At 41.3% G+C, this 15738-nt stretch overlaps 1 pseudogene; it reads right to left on the reverse strand.

Annotated features, from left to right (window-relative positions):
• Positions 1-15738, reverse strand: part of LOC138666260 (sodium- and chloride-dependent neutral and basic amino acid transporter B(0+)-like) — a 67265-nt pseudogene that overhangs the window by 22755 nt on the left and 28772 nt on the right.

Here is a 15738-nt window from a genome sequence, read left to right on the forward strand (position 1 = left end):
TTTTCCACCAACATAGAAGAGGATTCTTTACTGTTAGGGCAGTGAGAATCTGGAATTGCTTGCCTGAGGAGGTGGTGATGGCGAACTCAGTCGAGGGGTTCAAGAGAGGCCTGGATGTCTTCCTGGAGCAGAACAATATTGTATCATACAATTATTAGGTTCTGTAGAAGGACGTAGATCTGGGTATTTATTATGATGGAATATAGGCTGAACTGGATGGACAAATGTCTTTTTTCGGCCTTACTAACTATGTTACTATGTTACTTATGCACATGCCACCACACACATGTCATACACATGCCGTACTTATGCACATGCCACACATACGTCATACACATGCCGTACATATGCAAATGCCACACACATGTCATACACATGCCGTACTTATGCACATGCCACCACACACATGTCATACACATACACATACCGTACATGTGCAAATGCCACACACACGTCATACACATACACATGCCATACATATGCAAATGCCACACATACAATAAACATTACAAATACTCTACACATATACATGCCAAACATATACACATGCCACAAGCATACAATATGACTGCTGTACATATACTCATGCAACCATCAGACAACAAGGACTGTATCAGTGACATTGACATGGCAATACTCACTTCACCATTACTAAGCTTTGTAATGTTGGACTGCTGCCCAATATAATATTCAATGCCATCTTTAGCTTCCTCCAAAGTTGCCCCTCGGACAAGAAGGATAATGAGGACAATGTATGGGAATACTGCAGTGATATACACCACCTAGATGAGAAAAAGACTTCAATTGAGCTTCAAGTGGATCAAAATGTCCCTGGTTTACCTGATATACATATATAACATGTAAATTGCGTCTGTTGATACACCTTACAATTTGTTGAGTTGCTTATGGATTTGCTGGGTAACGGTGCTCCCAACAGGTGAGGGGCCCCAGAGGTGTGTGTGATCCTCTGCTGGCCAATCATATATATAATACCCCTCACTGATGCTTAGTGGTCCAGGACACTTTCATTTCAGTGAGTGTTAACTTAGATATTTAGATGAGAATTACACAACCAATTTCTATATTTATTTATATTACTCGCTCATAGAGCGCCATTAATTTGTAAAGCACTTTGCAGACATTATCATACAAGTTTCTGTTCCATTTCCGTAGGACAAATTAACCCACTGATCTTCATCACTATAAGCCATGGCTGCACTTGGCCAGATCATGGTTTAAAAATCGCTACAAGCCATGGCAGCACTTGGCCAGATCCCTTTTTGATGATCGCTACAAGCCATGGTTGCACATGGCCAGACCATGGTTTGATGATCAGTTCAAGCCATGGCTGCACTTGGTTAGTCCATGGTTTCATGATCGCTGAAAGCCATGGCTTGCACTTGGCCAGACCACAGCTTGATGATCACTTCAAGCCAGGGCAGCACTTGGCCAGACCACGGTTTGATGATCGCTACAAGCCGTAGCTGCACTTGGCCAGACCATGGTTTGATGATTGCTGAAAGCCATGGCTTGCACTTGGCCAGACCACAGCTTGATGATCACTTCAAGCCAGGGCAGCACTTGGCCAGACCACGGTTTGATGATCGCTACAAGCCATGGCTGCATTTGGCCAGATCACTATTTGATGATCGCTGAAAGTCATGGCTGCACTTGGCCAGATCACTATTTGATGATCGCTGAAAGTCATGGCTGCACTTGGCCAGATCACGGTTTAAAAATCGCTACAAGCCATGGCAGCACTAGGCCATATCCCTTTTTTCATGATCGCTACAAGCCATGGTTGCACTTGGCCAGACCATGGTTTGATGATCAGTTCAAGCCATGGCTGCACTTGGCCAGACCACGGTTTGATGATCGCTACAAGCAATGGTTGCACTTGACCAGACCATGGTTTGATGATAGCTGAAATCCATGGCATTAACTTGGCCAGACCACGGCTTAATGATCACTTCAAGCCATGGCTGCACTTGGCCAGATCACTATTTTATGATCTCTGCAAGCCATGGCTGCACTTGGCCAGATCACTATTTGATGATGGCTGAAAGTCATGGCTGCACTTGGCCAGCTCACGGTTTAAAAATCGCTACAAGCCATGGCAGCACTTGGCCAGATCCCTTTTGATGATCACTACAAGCCATGGTTGCACTTGGCCAGACCATGGTTTGATGATAGCTGAAAGCCATGGCATGCACTTGGCCAGACCATGGCTTGATGATCGCTACAAGCCATAGCTGCACTTGGCCAGATCACTATTTGATGATCGCTGCAAGCCATGGCTGCACTTGGCCAGATCACTATTTGATGATCGCTGAAAGTCATGGCTGCACTTGGCCAGCTCACGGTTTAAAAATCGCTACAAGCCATGGCAGCACTTGGCCAGATCCCTTTTGATGATCACTACAAGCCATGGTTGCACTTGGCCAGACCATGGTTTGATGATCACTTCAAGCCATGCCGGTACTTGGCCACACCGTGGTTTGATGATCGCTACAAGTCATGCCGGCACTTGGCCACACCACAGTTTGATAATCACTACAAGCCATAGCTGCACTTGGCTAGATCACTATTTGATGATCGCTGCAAGCCCTGGTGGCACTTGGCCAGATCACAGTTTGATGACCATACGCTCAAGTGCAGGAGTTGAATGGGCGAAAAAGAAAACAGACAGCACACAGATTACATCCAAGAGCTTTCTGTTTTTGACTGATTGGTTGTTACCTGATTTTTTTCAATTTGAGAAAAAAACAGAAAACACACAGATAGTAAAGATGGAAACACCAAACACAAAAAAGATAGAAAACAAATCATCATGCAGATTAAAAATTGATAATTTTTCTGTATTTGCAGAACGCCTTATATAACCATTTTCATGTTGGATGGCAGTTTACATCACATAGTAGCTGCATGACTTATTGGTGCATATTTACCTTTCCAGAAGACTTGATTCCTTTCACCAAAGCAGCAGCCGTTATAATCCATGCCAAAGAAGGCAGAGGGCTAGGTTCCAAACCACTCGCCCTGTCTCATCCATGCCACTTGATCTCTTAAGATCTACTTTGCTGTAATAATGAAAATATTATTATAAGTAGAGATGAACGAATTGCCAGGACAGTGGTCCAATAGCCGTATCATGGTCTCCTGTCGAGAACACTGAGAGCGTCCTCCTGCCTGCTGGAATATCTGGGGCCTCATCTAATTACTAGGTTCAGTGCAAAATCATGAGCGTGTTGTGCTGCAATGATGATGACATGCAAGGCCTATAAGTCAGAAGAGGCTCTGGAGAGTCCGACAGATAGGAGGCAAATTCCAGGCTCCTATCTGGCTGCCACAGACCAATGATGTGACCAACAGGGCACTTTCTTCTGAATCTGTTCACTTAACTCTACTTTTATCAGAACTTCTGACAAATGCCATATACTTACTATATAAATGCAATAGCTAGAAACTCTCACCACCACTCATATTGGGCACGTTCACTAATGCACATATGCACTTTATTGGTCATAGTTATGGTCAGTCTACACTTTAAAGGCACTGTCCAGGAGAGCACTATCAGATCATGTGTAGGACTACACCCGGTAATGCCACCGATCAGCTAGTACTTAATGTTGAATGAAGCCAGTACAGCAAAGCTCTGTTTGCTGCACAGAGGCCATTTTCGAATACTACAGCTCAGATGCTATTATTTTGTAAGGAGCTGAGCAGCAGTTCACAGTGAATTGAGTTATGGTGTTTCACTTCGAACACTGTAAACGATGTCGATCGCTGCAGCGTTGCTGTTTGGTCGCTGGAGAGCTGTCACACAGACAGTTCTCCAGCGACCAACGATGCCGGTAACCAGGGTAAAAAAAACAAACACTACATACTTACCTTCTGCTGTCTGTCCCCGGCGCTGTGCTTTCCTGCACTGACTATGAGCACAGCGGCCAGAAAGCAGAGCGGTGACATCACCGCTGTGCTTTCCGGCTGGCCGGCGCTCACAGCCAGAGCAGAGAAGCACAGCGCCGGGGACAGACAGCGGAAGGTAAGTATGTAGTGTTTGTTTTTTTTACTTTTACGATGGTAACCAGGGTAAACATCGGGTTACTAAGCGCGGCCCTGCGCTTAGTAACCCGCTGTATACCCTGGTTACCAGTGAATACATCGCTGAATCGGCATCACACACGCTGATTCAGCGATGTTTGCAGGGAGTCCAGCGACCAATTAAAGTGCTGGACTTTCTGCAGCGACCAACAGCACAGCAGGGGCCTGATCGCTGCTGCGTGTCAAACTGAACGATATCGCTAGCCAGGACGCTGCAACGTCACGGATCGCTAGCGATATCGTTCAGTGTGATGGTACCTTTACATCAACCCAATGTTGAAAACAGCTGATAGGATGGTTTTGCCAGGTTTTTACCCCAACAAACCAAAATTGATAACTTATCTTAAGGATGGGGTGTTGGGTTGGACCCCAACAAACCAACATTGATGACCAATCTTAAGGATGGGGTGCCTGGTTTGGACCCCAATGATCCAATATTGATGACCTATCTTAAGAATGGGGTGTCAGGTTTGTGCCCTAATGAACCAATATTAATGACCTACACACATGGTCAAAATTGTTGGAACTCCTCATTTAATGACAGAAAAACCCACAATGGTCACAGAAAAAATTCTGTGGAAGCATGGTTGAAAAGCAATGTCTGACTTTCATTTTTTCATTTTCATAGATCTTTTATTTATTATTACTTTTGTCAGATTCAAGTTATATCTGTGACCATTGTGGGTTTTTCTGTCATTAAACAAAGGGTACCAACAATTTTGACCACGTGGGTATCTTAAGGATGGGGAGTAGGATTTGGACCCTAAAGATCCAATTTTGATGACCTATCTTAAGGATGCGGTACCATGTTTGGATCCCAACAATCTAATATTGATGACCTTTCATAAGGTTAACAATCAACACTAAACAGGTAATCCAGCTTCATTCACTTCTGCGTCAGGAGCTGATTGCGACCGGTTACGTAACATCTATATATCATCGCCTGAAATATGACGTTCCCAGCCCCGCTCACTTCCCTATGAGGAGGCGTGAGAAGCTGGATTACCGTTCACATTGGGTGTATCCAAGGAGGATTTCTGCATTGTAAAACCCGTAGCAGAGTTTGCAGTGGTAAAAACGATATCAAATGCAGATTTCACTGTGGATTTCGCACTGCAATGGGTAAAATTTGTGCTAAACATCTCGAAAAGAAATTGACCAGCTGCAGATTTTACTTTTATAGTACCAGTCAATTTATGCTGCAGATTTTCTTTGCACTCAGCTGAACTGTCCTACACTGAGGATTTCCCACTCAGTAAATTGATGGAAATCAGCCCTGTTGGACAGAGTATCGTAATATTAACTATTAAAATGCAGGATGAAAATGCAATACAGTACTTACTCCCAGTACTGTTTGCTGGGTAATTCCGTTCTGTTCTCATTAACACAGGTAAGGTTGTTTCCGTTAACCCATGAAATATTCATTGTTACTGTAGCATTCTCTAAAGTTACATTACAGATTCCTAAAAAAAAAGAGGTCACATTTGCTTTAGCATATTCATACAAAGTGGCATAAACCGCACAGTTTGCTTTTTTATGACTTAACTAATATTTTCTGCATGATGCAGTATTTATTATTATTATTATTATTTATTGTTATAGCGCCATTTATTCCATGGCGCTTTACATGTGAGGAGGGGTATACATAATAAAAACAAGTACAATAATTTTAAACAAAATAATTAATCTAATTAAATAATCTTAAACAATACAAGTCATCATAACTGGTACAGGAGGAGAGAGGACCCTGCCCGCGAAGGCTCACAATCTACAAGGGATGGGTGAGGATACAGTAGGTGAGGATAGAGCTGGTCATGCAGCGGTTTGGTCGATCGGTGGTTACTGCAGGTTGTAGGCTTGTCGGAAGAGGTGGGTCTTCAGGTTCTTTTTGAAGGTTTTGATGGTAGGTGAGAGTCTGATGTGTTGTGGTAGAGGGTTCCAGAGTAGGGGTGATACGCGAGAGAAATCTTGTATACGATTGTGGGAAGAGGATTTGAATAAGGATGTATTATGGATCCATTAAAATTAGTTATCTTACTCACCATTATTTTTATTAGCACTACAGACATCATCATCACTGCCCCCATCGGGGCTCACAATCTAAAATCCCTATCAGTGTGTCTTTGGAGCAGTGTTCCCCAAGTCCGGTCCTCAAGAGCCACCAACAGGTCATGATTTCAGGATTTCCTTAGTATTGCTCAGGTGATAATTGCATCACCTTCACAGGCAATAATTCCATCACCTGTGCCATACTAAGGAAATCCTGAAAACATGACCTGTTGGTGGCTCTTGAGGACCGAACTTGGGGAACACTGCTTTGGAGTCTGGGAGAAAACTGGAGCGAACTCACAAGAACATACAAATTCCTTGCAGATGTTGCCCTTTGTAGAATTTAAACCCAAGACCCCAGCGCTGCAAAGCAATAGTTCTGACCACTGAGCCACCATATTGTCTGTGAGCATAAAGGAATCATATGATATACAGAAGTTTATTGTAGACCTGAATTACAGTCCGCATGGAACAATGTACCTCTACATCTTGTATTCTTTCATGAGATATTACACATGGAGGATATTACTGTGTTCACATGTTAGATAAAACTATTGGTAGGTCACACAATTATTTATGCACACAATAATGCCGATGGCGGCAGGCCAGACGACTGCTATGAGGCCCATGAGCTTGCGCTGTCTCCTGACGGATATCTGACCACTTCTCGTAATATCTGCATATAAGAACTTCAGAAGTCAGCAGGAATTTGGATAGAGTGGTGCCCTCTTACACATAGAGTGGTGCCCTCTACATTAGTCTAATGTTGGTCAATTCCGTGGAAATCAACAGTCTAATGTTGGTGGCGGCCCTTGACTTTTCCCCAAAAGATCATATTGGGGGAAGTGAACATTTGGCATGTCCAATTTTTGGACTGTCGATCCTTTTATTTTTTAAGAGATAAGCCACCACCAAAAATGTCTGTCAGTGACTCTCTTACAGAGAACACGAGAACACTTGGCAGTGCGAGCGCTCCTGTGTATGGGAGAATTGGGTGACATAGCTGGCAGCCGAAACAGTGTCCAAAACATTGTTCAGCCGAGAGCTATCTAAAGAGATTGGGCAGCTTAACCAGCTGGTGCCGTCTTTTCTACATAGAAGTTAGATGACACTGAGATTGGAGCTAACTATGGTCGCAGAAGGATATATCCTTATATGCCGTGGTAAACATCTAAACAGCTTCAAAGAAAACCTCAAGAACTTGTTTTAGCTACAATGTAAACGTATGAGATCCACTACCATCTCCAAAAGATCTGCTTTCTCCCATTACCAATGCCCTCCAACATTTAAGTGCCCCCTTAAGCGATTGTTTGGCTGACAGCTATCTATCCTGACTTCCCAGTAAACAGAAATATTCGGCTTGGTCAAGCAATGCTGTTCTCTATCAGATGGTCACTGCCAGACTCATCTGGAAATGATTTATCTTGGGGGAGAACCAAGGGACTGACTGATGGAAATCCTACAGGCTGGATCTTTCCTACAGCTGATGTTGGGTGGAAGCCTCAATAGACATTAGACTGTTGGCTGATCCCACCAATATAAGTGAGTTTGGACAATTTTAATCTAATATGTATTGGGCCTTAATTGAGAATCATAATGATCATTGTTATCAAGGTGTGGGGTATAAAGCTAACCGAACACATTAGACTTATGTTGGCGGAACCTGTCAATATCGACTGTCTAATGTGTATGGGAACACCAGCCAATTGATGATCGGGAGTGATATCAATCAGGCGTTCTCGATTTCGTACTGCTGAACTCCTTGTTCTCTCTCACTGACGCGTACTCCAGAAGCTTTCATAGAGAACACAGGAGCACTCGGCCGAAAGGATTACATGCATTTTTACTGCTTTTTCATAGCAGACACATGCTAAAAACACACATGCGTTTCGTTCCGGCAGATTTTCCGCATCTAATGCACATCAATGGGGAAAATCTGCATATAAAACTGAACTTACCTGCACGAGACAATGACCCTTTTAACAGCATAAAAATAAAGCGCAGTAGACATGAGATGTTTATAAATTCCACCTGAAACTGTAGCATTCTGCGTTTTTTTGGGCAACAAAAATATGTAGAGTCCAAAACCGACCAAAAACCCATTGCGAGATCTTAAACTAAGAGTAAAAAGTTTTTCTTACCACTTAAACTTTGACAATTACTGTCGGTCCACTCAAAACAGTCAGACCAAGGAAGATAACTTCGGAATGAGGAAAATAAATAAAAGAGACTGCAGGCAATAATTACATTGTAGTATATAGATACTAATGTAGATATCAGCACCATCGTAAAGCCAACACCTAGAAGCGAGAAAAAAAAGAACTTATTATTTTCTGTCCAATATCAAGGAAATTATAAACAGAAAAATAAAATGAAATATTTGAATTTTTTTTTGGGGGGTAGGGATTTCTATGGGAAGGGAAGGACTTAGGTTAAAAAATATTTTTTTATTATACATTAATTAAGAATCTTGTAGTGAAAAGGAGTTCATCCTTACCTTGGAAGAGTGCCACAATTCTCCATATTTCAATGGGGCCCAAACTGGCAAACTGTCCAAGAGAGCACTCAAGAAATAGTAAAGGTAAACCAGCCAGCGCCAACATAATAACATAAGGGATAAGAAATGCTCCTAAAAATTAAAATTGTATAGAAATTATTTTAAAGTAAATTAAAGTCTGCCTGGTTTCTTTATGAACTGGCTAATGGATTTTGATTAAAACATTTGAGCTACCGAACAATGTGAGCTTTAATAATGACTAGAACTGTCGTTAAACTTGGATAATGAACTACAAACTGATTAATCATAATAATGAAATGATAATATTGTGACGATCATCCCAGCCAAAAAGGATCATCCCAGCCAAAAATGGTTATTCCCAGCCACACAAATTGTATGGTTGGAGAGTGCAAATACACGCAATTTATCGGCTATTAAACTTTTCAGCCGTTCTTGAAATATTAACACTTTTTTGTTTTGTTTACAGATCTTTGCTTTGGAGACCGACACTGCTATTAGTAGTGATGACAGAAAAACAACTGGCACATCCAAACTAGTGTGAATAGGTGTATACCTGGAGCAGCTACCTCCATATACAATATACAAAGAAAGGTTGCACTCTATCGTGTCAAAGCATGTCGAATAAGAAATACATGAAATATGAATAGCAAAATGGCTTTTTGCAAATTAAGAAAAATATTTAGGAAACGCTTTGCACAGAATTTGGCCAAATAGTGTGAGCCCATCAACCATCGTCAAGGTGGTCTCATTAATCTGATGGGTCCCTGACCTCCCTGTCCAAATGTGAACACTTACCGAAGGCTAAAGTCTGTATGCATGGGTGAATTAATGAGACCACCTTGACGATGGTTGATGGGCTCAAAAAGCCATTTTGCTATTCATATTTCATGTATTTCATATTCGACATGCTTTGACACGATAGAGTGCAACCTTTCTTTGTATACTGCTATTAGTAGAACATGGCCAAGTGCTTAGAAACTGTTCTCTATTGAGCTTGTAAGTGCTGTTCTGAAGCTGGCAAAGATCACTGGAGAGCACTGTAACCTTCTAATACCAGGCAGCTTCAGGGCAGTCCTTACATCTAGACCAGTGGCGGACATATAACCAGTGAAACCTGTGCAGCTAAACAAGGGCCTAAGAGGTAGGGGAGCCAATTTCTACCTCCAAACAAGGTGAAATTTTGCATTTAGGAGCTCTTGAGTTGCAAAGGGCCCAAATATTGCTCTTGCACAGGGACCTTGTTCTGTCTGTGTCCACCACTGAGATAGACAACAGTGGTCGGTCTTCTAAGCAAAAAGCTGTTAACAAAAGAAAAGTGTCAATATCTTAGGAGCAGATGAAAATTTTAATAAACAGTAAATTAAAAAAGTGTTTGATTTTTTTAAGTATCATCCAACAATAGTCATTTATGAAATTGTGAGGTTAGACCTCCATAGATCAGACTTGGTTCTTCCAGTGCAAGCCATGGATGATTACTAGGATTGAGATCTGCAAAATTTATGCTCCTCAAACCATTCTTGAACATTTTTTGTAGTGGTACAGGGCATATTATTCTCCTGAAAGAGGCCACTGCCATTATGGAAGGGGAATACTTCATTTGCACAATGTTTAGGTAGGAGGAACATATCAATAATATCCACATAAATGCCAAGACTCAAGCTTTCTCCGCAGAACATTGCCCCATTCTCAATGCTCTTGCCTGCCTGTTTTCTTACCATGGTGTATCCTTGAGCCATCCCTACCCGAGCTGTGTGGTGCTCACCAACCTCGGACCATTTGGCAGAGATAATGTGGGTGAGTAGAGTGTTTACAGCCACCAGAGCTTGGTGACATCACACTTTCTCTTTGGAATGGCTGGGTGAGTATAGTTCAGCAATAAGTTCAGTCAATTCAACAATCGATGTGTTTCGAAAACACCGGTTTTCTTCCTGAGGAAGAGAAAGTGTGACGTCACCACGCTCCGGCAGCTGTATACGCTGTACACGCCCACCTTATCTCTGTCAGACGGCTCTCTTCACACATGTGCCACCAGCTGGGGCACTTCTGCTGCATGAAATGTCGAACGTAATGCCTTAAAGAAAACCACAAGTCTCCGTGAGGTAAAACTTGCAGAATTTGTCTACCATCCTCCCACTACAAGCCTCCACAAGGTAAAATTGTTGGATCAGGACACTGTTCTTCCACCGCACACCCATGGTCGGGATTTAAACTCCCTTGCTTTCAATGAATCACTATCACCTGCAGTGTGGCCAATTGGAATAGACAAGAGCAATATAATGGACATATACAGCATTCCACATGTAGAGTGTCGATGAACTATTGCACTGTGACTCTCCTTAGATATCCTGCTAGTTACACCTGTTCATTACAGGAAAAAGTGGGTGTTGATTCCATGCACACAGCACGTTAAAGAGACACTGCCGAGCAAATATACCCCTGAGGTCACTTCACTGTCCAACAGGAAATAGTGGCCTCGCACGTGTTGATTTAATGCATGCAGTATTCCATAGAGGTATTGTGAGCAAATACAGTGTACCCCGGCTGGCTGTATATCACCAGATACTAATTGTTATTAGTGAGGAATACTACTAAACCGCAACCCTGATTTTGAGGCCGTGTCATACGCAAATGACCACCACTAGAATTTACATGTAGGAAAATATATCCACCTGCATCGCAACTCTAGTTTTATGTGTGCGCTCTAAAGTCCGACATTTTCGGTAAATATACATGCCTAATTTTATTCTTGCATGAAGGCACTATAAGGCTACTAACCTCTTCTGTGCCCACTATCACCATAAGTTGAGTGGTGTCTATACATAGAGGGAGCACTTAGATAATCCCAATAGCTCCTCCTAAGTGCAGGTTCACAATTTCAGCGTCAAGTGGATTGGTTGGATTGGTTGGATTACCTGCAAGAGGCTCGTCAGGAGCACCAATGCAGTCATTCATATTCAATAACTAATATTATTATTATATAATCTTATATGGATTCACTTTGAGGTTCAGATTTTTTGAAACTCCTCTTTTCTATCTTCTCTTATATCATTAAATGGATATTCCCCAAAAATAAACAAGTTATGACTTATCCGTGGCATAGAGGATAACCTGCTGATCATGGTGAGTCTATCCCCCAGCGTTCCCAGATTGGGGCTGTTAATGGGATTTTGTAGCTCTTTCCTGAATGACGTATGGGGGGAGCATGCACAGCTTTTTTATTTCCACCTTGATGCAGCTGCATTTTTTACCCCATGGCCATCAGTAGTTAATAGTGCCAACTTTTTGCGCTACAAAAGGGGTTTACTTTCTTTTTATTGCATTTCTAGGGGTGAGGTGTAGTAACCAAAAATGGCCATTTCGGAAGTTCAATTTTTATTTCTTTACGGCATTTAATTAAATAATTTGATAGATTGGACTTGTAAGGATGCAGGAATATCAAATATGCTTATTTATTTTTAGATTAGAAAAGGTAGAAATTAGTTAATACTAATCTCCTATGAAGACCAGCCTGTGGCTAGATTTTATAGGTCTACCGAGATGGTGGTGATAAAGACCTTCAGTAGGATCTCTTCTGCTATTGCAACTTTATGGCATTGAAGGTGTACGGTCACCTGAAGCTATTCCTGTCCACATTCTCTCAAAACACTTTAACAAAATGAACCAAACTGAGACTAGTATCAGTAAACTAACTTTTACATGTCATTCCACGTTACCTCCTCCATGCTTAAAAGCAAGGTATGGAAATCTCCAGACGTTTCCAAGGCCCACTGCATATCCCACCAAAGAGAGCAGATAGTCTGTTTTACTGGACCAGAACTCACGTTCTACGTTTTCTTCAGTGTTTGTCACACTGACAGCATCATTCTGCAAATACAATGCTACTAAAATACTAAAACACAGAGAACACACTGAAAGGTCAAGTTCACACTTGGTGGTAGTGATGGGGCATGTAGACAGTGATGAGGCATGAAGACACAATGATCATAGTCTTTATGTGTTACACACCCTTCTAGGTCAAGGCTCTGCTCGCTCTCCCTGGTTGGCTCAACTCTGTTGTGCTCAACGTCAGGCTTTGCAAGTGGCCAGGCATGCTCTCATGTGATCATCTACCTAGGTCTATATAAGGCTGAAACACACACCAGTACTGATAGCGTGCAGTCACAAGACCTCTCTATCCGCTCAGGACTCCTATCATCTGAACTTTTCTGGGAGTATCCCTTCAGGCATGTGCCACCGGCCGCGGCACCGCCGTGGCATACTCACCAAACTAACACTCTTTTCTTTGAACTGCCGGAATGGAACTCAAAATACAAGATATTCCACCGACCACATTATAATAGACTTGTTGCTGCTCTTGGACTTATATATGGTCAATTTTAAATTATCAAGCATGACCTGCATGGCATGAATGTATTAATGTGTTAATATATTGGAAACTACAGGTCAATCAACCAGGAGATTATTAAAAATATATATGGCTTTAGTGAAGCGCAAATTGATAATAACTTTTATGCACTTTACAAGACAAATAGTGTTTTTTTTGCCTTTATTTGCTGTTAATTAGAACCAATTGGTACTAGCGCCGCTATCCTTTTTCTGTTGACTATAATCACAAAATAACCTTTTGCTTAAGTCAAATTTTTGTTTGTTAGATGTATTTTTTATTTTTGTCAATGTTTTTTTTAAATAATTTTTCTATTGTAATCTTTACTAAAAAATACTATTAATAATCCTGCAATTTTCACTCTGACCACTATGGATTTTTTAGACTCATACTTCCTTACTTTTAGGAAGAGTTTTCAGCAGGCTCCTTATCATCAGAGGCAAGATTCCAATGACCTGTAAAACCTCTATAAACAGCTGATAACACAGGATCCACCAATCACAGCAAGTGATGTCACAGCTGACCCTTCTCCTCTTCCCTTCACAATGATCTTTGTATGCGCTCATTAAATACTTCAATACAAAAGATAAGGTCTGGGACTGTACATTAATGTTAATGAACATGTATTGTTTATTGAAACAACAGGACATTAGACTGTACATTACTGTTAATGTACATGTGTTGTTTCCTGAAACAACAGGAAGTTAGAGTTTAAAAAAGCCCCAGTGATTTGATATCTTTAATAAAGATTGTGATAAAAAATAAACAAATCATCATCAAATATAAAATAAAAAATCTTAACACAAAAACCTGATTTAAACAATAGGTCATTTTCTGATGATATTTTCCCTTTACCTCCTATAGACAGCAGGCTGCCACTTTCATTAACAAATGGAAGTCGAGAGAACCTCATTCTCTAATAAAATATGGTATCATATGTTCTATATCTGGTGGAGGCTTTTATACGAACAGATGACAACTCATTATAGTGACACGTACATGTGAACATGATTAAAGAAATTTCTGAAATTGTTTTTGATTTTATATGTAGAAAGGCATAACGTCAATGATTTATTAACTGCCTGCAGAATATAGAGAAACCTACTCAACGTTCTACATTTTAAAACTTTTTATAACTTTTTATAACTTATAAATACAGGTCCTTCTCAAAAAATTAGCATATAGTGTTAAATTTCATTATTTACCATAATGTAATGATTACAATTAAACTTTCATATATTATAGATTCATTATCCACCAACTGAAATTTGTCAGGTCTTTTATTGTTTTAATACTGATGATTTTGGCATACAACTCCTGATAACCCAAAAAACCTGTCTCAATAAATTAGCATATCAAGAAAAGGTTCTCTAAACGACCTATTACCCTAATCTTCTGAATCAACTAATTAACTCTAAACACATGCAAAAGATACCTGAGGCTTTTATAAACTCCCTGCCTGGTTCATTACTCAAAACCCCCATCATGGGTAAGACTAGCGACCTGACAGATGTCAAGAAGGCCATCATTGACACCCTCAAGCAAGAGGGTAAGACCCAGAAAGAAATTTCTCAACAAATAGGCCGTTCCCAGAGTGCTGTATCAAGGCACCTCAATGGTAAGTCTGTTGGAAGGAAACAATGTGGCAGAAAACGCTGTACAACGAGAAGAGGAGACCGGACCCTGAGGAAGATTGTGGAGATGGACCGATTCCAGACCTTGGGGAACCTGAGGAAGCAGTGGACTGAGTCTGGTGTGGAAACATCCAGAGCCACCGTGCACAGGCGTGTGCAGGAAATGGGCTACAGGTGCCGCATTCCCCAGGTAAAGCCACTTTTGAGCTACAGAGAAGCAGCACTGGACTGTTGCTAAGTGGTCCCAAGTACTTTTTTCTGATGAAAGCAAATTTTGCATGTCATTCGGAAATCAAGGTGCCAGAGTCTGGAGGAAGACTGAGGAGAAGGAAATGCCAAAATGCCTGAAGTCCAGTGTCAAGTACCCACAGTCAGTGATGGTGTGGGGTGCCATGTCAGCTGCTGGTGTTGGTCCACTGTGTTTCATCAAGGGCAGGGTCAATGCAGCTAGCTATCAGGAGATTTTGGAGCACTTCATGCTTCCATCGGCTGAAATGCTTTATGGAGATGAAGATTTCATTTTTCAGCACGACCTGGCACCTGCTCACAGTGCCAAAACAACTGGTAAATGGTTTACTGACCATGGTATTACTGTGCTCAATTGGCCTGCCAACTCTCCTGACCTGAACCCCATAGAGAATCTGTGGGATATTGTGAAGAGAAAGTTGAGAGACGCAAGACCCAACACTCTGGATGAGCTTAAGGCCGCTATTGAAGCATCCTGGGCCTCCATAACATCTCAGCAGTGTCACAGGCTGATTGCCTCCATGCCACGCCGCATTGAAGCAGTCATTTCTTCAAAGGATTCCCAACCAAGTATTGAGTGCATAACTGAACATTATTATTTGATGGTTTTTTTGTTTGTTATTAAAAAACACTTTTATTTGATTGGATGGGTGAAATATGCTAATTTATTGAGACAGGTTTTTTTGGTTATCAGGAGTTGTATGCCAAAATCATCAGTATTAAAACAATAAAAGACCTGACAAATTTCAGTTGGTGGATAATGAATCTATAATATATGAAAGTTTAATTGTAATCATTACATT

This window comes from Ranitomeya imitator, chromosome 2, assembly GCF_032444005.1.
Source record: "Ranitomeya imitator isolate aRanImi1 chromosome 2, aRanImi1.pri, whole genome shotgun sequence".
NCBI classification, from domain to species: domain Eukaryota; kingdom Metazoa; phylum Chordata; class Amphibia; order Anura; family Dendrobatidae; genus Ranitomeya; species Ranitomeya imitator.